The 5731-nt window shown below is 44.3% G+C and overlaps 1 long non-coding RNA gene across 1 annotated transcript; it reads right to left on the bottom strand.

Moving 5' to 3' along the window:
• Nucleotides 1-1005: 1005 nt before the first annotated feature.
• LOC127935860 (uncharacterized) lies at nt 1006-3015 on the bottom strand. The gene is made up of 2 exons (XR_008148192.1): nt 2392-3015; nt 1006-2133 (listed from the first exon to the last, which is right to left on the bottom strand). It is a non-coding gene; the product is annotated as an uncharacterized LOC127935860 (long non-coding RNA).
• Between the last annotated feature and the right edge of the window lie 2716 nt (nt 3016-5731).

Consider the following 5731-nt stretch of genomic DNA (forward strand, 5'->3'; position numbering starts at 1 on the left):
GGGACGCCCACGCTCATCCCACTGAAATCGCGAGCCAGAAGGTCGGGATGGACGGCGGTCGGGAGGACGGTTCCCATCAGAGTAAGCCCGCTCCCACGGTAAAGAGGACAACTGGAGGCGCTCTCGCCGAAGCTCCTCCATAAAAGATTTAGATAGGTCAGACATTTGTTCCCGCACATCTCTCTTCAACTCTTCCCGGAGGGCCTGCTTCCAGTCAGATGTCGTAGTAGTCGAAGGGGTGCTAACAACATTCGTGGCTAGGCAGCTGGGAGGATCTACATTCTCCATGTGGTCACACTCAAGGGCCAGTGCTTCTTGTCGAAGCTCTTCAAAGGTCAGGTTCGGGGTTCGTCGAAATTGCACCCGCAGACTCTGACGCACAGGGCCTTACCGCAGCCCCACTAAAAACTGATCTCGTAGTAAAACCTCTTCGCCCCCCAGGCCATGATCCTGTCTCCCTGTAAGTCTAGAAAACTGTTCCCGTAATTGTAGGGTAAATGCCCGAACAGATTGCCGAGGGCCTTGCCGAGAATTGAAAAATTGCGTCCTCAGAACAGCTACCGGGGTGGTGTCTCCATATTGTCCCGTGAGGAAGTCAAAAATGGCCTGGACAGTCGCTCGAGTTGCTGCCGGTGCTGCCTGAACTTCTCTCCTCGCTTCCCCTTCCAAAGAGTTTAAAACAAACTGAACCTGCTGCGGGGCACTCAGACCTTGGAGCCCTGCCAGGTACTCCACCTGTACCTTCCACATCGACAAGCTCATTTCGGATCCCGGGCCTCCATACTTCGGAGCCCATGGAGCCCCCATAAAGATTGGCACGACGGGTTGCCGTGCCCCAAGCACTTCCTCTTCTGCCATCTCGACCTCTGGTCGCTCAACTCGAGGTAGAACCCTGCCGACTACGCCAATCTGTCACAGGTCAGGGGGGCCAAGCTGGACTGCGCCCTCCCCTAAACCAGGACCACCTCGAGGAGCGTATCAGAGGGAAGAGTCGGAGACAGAGAATAAATTTAACAAGTTTTATTTTGAAGTAAAAACAAATTGGGAATCCTAAACTAAAATCTTCTTTGTTACCCTCAGGGCTTGAAGGTAAACAATGCAGCGACCGGGGACTCTCCCGCCCTCTTCCTCTGTGCGGGCCCCGCAATAGATGGACAGATGGGTGGTCAAGTAGGTATTTCACAGGTGGGAATACAATCGGCAAGCCCGCAGTCTGGTAAGTCTCCTCTGGTAATTAAATACTTCCAAACTCCCTTCCCTTCTTCACAGATGCAGAATTTGGGACGGATGGATATCGGTCAGGTCCGTACACGGCAGATACACAGCCTTGAGGTGGGGATGTGTTTGGCAAGTGAGGGGTCCGGTAAGTCTCCTCCGGTAAGTATGTAATTCCAGCCTTCCTTCCTTCTTCCACAGGTACGGAATTTGAGGCGAATGATATCAGTCAAGTACGTATACGGCAGGTGCACGGTCTTCAGTAAGGTGGCTTCTCCTGACACCGTCAGAGTGGATATTCCAGACAAAGCGTGCCCCTCTCACGTTCGTGACAAAGGACAGTCACCTCTCTCAGCACAGGTGGGCCACAAGGATGCAACAAACTCTAAGTCAACAGGCTGTGCAGGGTTTCTACTGAAACAGACAGAATGGATGCTTCAGACAAAGTATACAGTTCACATGCGTTGGAAGGAACGAACACTTCTCACAATACGGATGAATAGCAGGGATACAACAGACTCGAAGTCAACAGGCTGAATGGGGCTTCCTCATACAGATGAGTAGCAGGGATACAGCAGGCTCGAAGTCAACAGGCTGAATGGGGCTTCTTCTGAGACAGACAGAATGGATGTTTCAGGCAAGTATACAGTTCACATGCATTGGAAGGAGCGAACACTTCTCACCATACAGTTGAATGGCAGGGATACAGCAGACTCGAAGTCAACAGGCTGAATGGGGCTTCTTCTGAGACGGACAGACTGGATGTTTCAGGCAAGTATACAATTCACATGTATTGGAAGGAGCGAACACCTCTCACCATACAGTTGAATGGCAGGAATACAGCAGACTCGAAGTCAACAGGTTGCACAGAGCTTTTCTGAGGCAGATAGTAAATATTTCAACAGGGCATCTCTTCTCCTATTAGCACAACAGAGGGGTTAATTCACATCCCAGATGATAAATCCTCAACATCCAGACAGTTGGAACAAATCAGTGTCGCAGGACTCTTACTATTGACAGTCAGCCCTCATGACACATAGAGAGTGCATGGCAAACAGGAATGTAGCTTACACACACACACGACAATTCCACTTCAAACATATATTGTGGGGGGAAACATCAATTTTAGCCACTGCAAACTCACTTCACGACGTGCAATTTAAAGCCAGCACTCACATTCGGGTTTCTGTCCGAAGGGAAGGGGGAGGGCGCAATCCTCACTGCCACGGAGGATGTTCTGAGATGTTCTTCTTCACAGTCACAGGCAGAGTTCACATCACCATTTATAGAGGAGGGAGAGGTAAGAGATCGGTAATGAATCAATACAATCCACTCAGTGATATTTATGATCGTGATCCAAACACTCCAAACCACATCCAATTCAGTGTCAAACGTGTGCAATTACAAGACTCAGTTCTCAGTTACTTAGCTCCTCTCCAATGCAAACAGGGTATTTCACTCTCCTTCTGTTGTCCTCGAATCCCTCAGCAAAGCAACACTTTCCACTTCATTCACCCGTCCTCCAGCCACTATTACCACCCAATAAAACGACTTTTCACGAGGGAGAAAAACCACACGCACCACCTCTCTCTCTTGCTTTTTATCCTCTCCACTGTTGATGAGGCCTCACGCAAACTCTGAGTAAATCCCCCACACCTGTTGCCAATCCATCATTTGGGGTTGTCACAGCAACAAACACACACACAGGCCTGGGAACAGAGTTACACTCAAAGCGTTCCCCCGGGAACACTGCTTCAGCGGGAATAAGTTCCACACGCCATTTGTCACACTGTGACAGTAACTTGAACGCTCACATCCTCTCTGCATTAGTGTCTGCAGTGGGACTGCGCCAAGCAGCAGATTTGAATAGATCAGTGTGCTGGGAAATTATGCAAATTAAAAGGTGAATGCTATAACTCACGGATTGATTTAATGGTAAATTATCAATGGGAATACATGAACAGACTTTGACAAAGCACAACGCATTCAAATGTTTTAGTTGAGCGTGTCTTGCTCAGAATTCTTAAAATCTATTGCGCTTGCATCACCCCTCACTGACATGCACTCCATTTCTTTTGCTTTACTTCTTGAAATTAATCGACTCCTAAATGATTGCTGCAGTTTTAGGGACAATGTAACACTTAACATTAAATGAGATGTTACAGATTAGATTAATGCTAGTCATTGTCTTCTATTGCAGAAACAATAGTTTATCTGAAGGAAATCAGACTGAAGGTGGATCTGGGACACTGGGACCTGTATAAGATGAAACGATGCCCTACTTCCAAAGCAGACACAACAGACACACCCCACACACCTGTCAGCTATTGATCAAAGCTCAGTATAATCACTCTGACATAAGCATGCACTATTGTTACATTGCTAAAGAATAGGCTGTTGAGTTCCACTCCCTGAAGAAAACAGCTAGACACTGCTGGTAAATATGCATAACCATGCTACCCTGCTGCCAAAAAAGCAAGTATTCCATTAATCTTCATTATTGGCCATTTAAAAGTAGCCTTGCATTTTGAGCCACATTGAGAGATTAAGTCATGATTATGAGATATATAGTCAGAATTGTGAGGAGCAATTAAGATAAATAAAGCCACATTTGTGATATCAATAGTTGTAATTGCAAAATATAGTCACTACTGTGCGATGAATGATGTCAACTGTAATGTAATAAATGTCATAATTATGAGATGTTAAGTCATATTGTGAGAGAGTCACAATTATAAACAATAGAATGTTTATAACTGTGAGTTATAGTCATATAAAGTTCCAGTTATGAGACTGGTTATAATTATTATATATTAAGTCACATTGTTTGTTGCAATTATGAGATAAAATGTTGCAATTGTGAGATATAGTCATAATTATGAGACATTAAGTCTTATTTTGTAATATAAAATATCAATAATGAGAAATAAAGCTGCATTTGCAAAATAAATAAATAATTGCAAGGTATAATCACAACTGTGATATAAAAATAGTGAGATATAGGTCATGATTATGAGATAAGTCACAATGTGAGATATAAAGCCACAGTTGTGACATATAAAGTCGCAGTTCCGAGGTCTAAAGTTGCAACTGTGGTATAGTAATGATAATTATTAGATATTATGTCACACTGAGAAATAAAGCCACAGTTAAGAAATATAAATTTGTAATTGTGAGATATCAATTCACACTGTACATGTATAGATTTTCTTTTTCTTCATTTATTTATTTTACTCAGAGGCGGAAACAGCCTTCCATACTAATTGTTAATATTATATTATACCAAGTTGTGAAACATGAATGATAACACCATCGGTAATAATAGCTATTACAGACTTTCTTGGAACAGGATACTAAGAAAAAGAAGCAAAAACAGGAAGAGAGAGCATATGTGTTCCAGATGCTGTTAGTTTGAAACAGCTGATCATTCTTATCCCAAGAAAACTTTAAAAACAAGACACTGTCTGCGGCTGAGCTGCCTCACATCGTGCTGGCCGCCCCAGACACTCGTGAAAATATGCTCTGTCTGTCTTTGAGACTGAACCCCTGATTTATGAGGCTGATGTTCTGTTCATTTTTACAGCGCACCACCAGTTCCAGCGCGAGCAAATTTATGCACTTTATCTCGAGATAGAATCCGGCTGCGTGCAGGATCAAGGTATTATTGATTGTCTCCTAACCATTGATCCTACTGAGTGGATAGTTAAGCAGTCGTCCCCTGCGTGGCTTTGGAGATGAATGTGAGTACTAGCTTTACTGGGGTGAGTGGGTGGTCCGCTGTCAAGGGCAACAGCTGAGACTTGCACATTGTAGGAGGTTATAGAAATCTGAGTAAAAATGGGTTTATTTAGCTTTATAACAGCCACTTACCAAAAATAGAAGGAAATATTATATAAGGCATCTTCCAATGCATTTTTATACACAAACATGCATATATCTCTTCCTTGCCTGGACACATGTATTCATTGGCGTTGCTGCAGCTGCTCTCATTTGTATCACATTTGACTTTGTGATGTTGTATGTGCTCAGTGGAGGGACCTTATTATCTCTGTAACACATTGTTCTATTTTTATGATCGTGCCTTAACATCATCCCTGTTTCTTTATCCCTCTCTCACTCTCCCTCTTTCTCTCTCTCTCTCTTGTATCAGAGGGGGTGTGGGTACAGGAATAGGATTGCAAGCGCTCAGAGTGCCTCTGAAGACTTTATGTCCTCTGATCTCAGCGTGTATTCCAAACAAGCTAAAGAAGCATAGAGAAAGCAAGTGTGTGGGTTTAGATCGTAGGGGTAGGGTGGGTGGGGGGGAGGGGGTGGTATGGCAGCCATGAGTGTGTAAACAAACATACGTTTTAACCCTCAACCAAATGCGCAGAGCCTTGTGAGAGATCCACAGGGTTACAAGATGATTCTCAAGAGGCTGAGTGCAGGTCGTCCATTGACACTGGACACTTTGCCACTTGTGACAAAAGACAGTTAAGAAATTGCTCAACAAATGTCTAGTTGTGTCTCAAACTCA

The sequence above is a fragment of the Carassius gibelio genome, chromosome A19 (assembly GCF_023724105.1).
Source record: "Carassius gibelio isolate Cgi1373 ecotype wild population from Czech Republic chromosome A19, carGib1.2-hapl.c, whole genome shotgun sequence".
NCBI classification, from domain to species: domain Eukaryota; kingdom Metazoa; phylum Chordata; class Actinopteri; order Cypriniformes; family Cyprinidae; genus Carassius; species Carassius gibelio.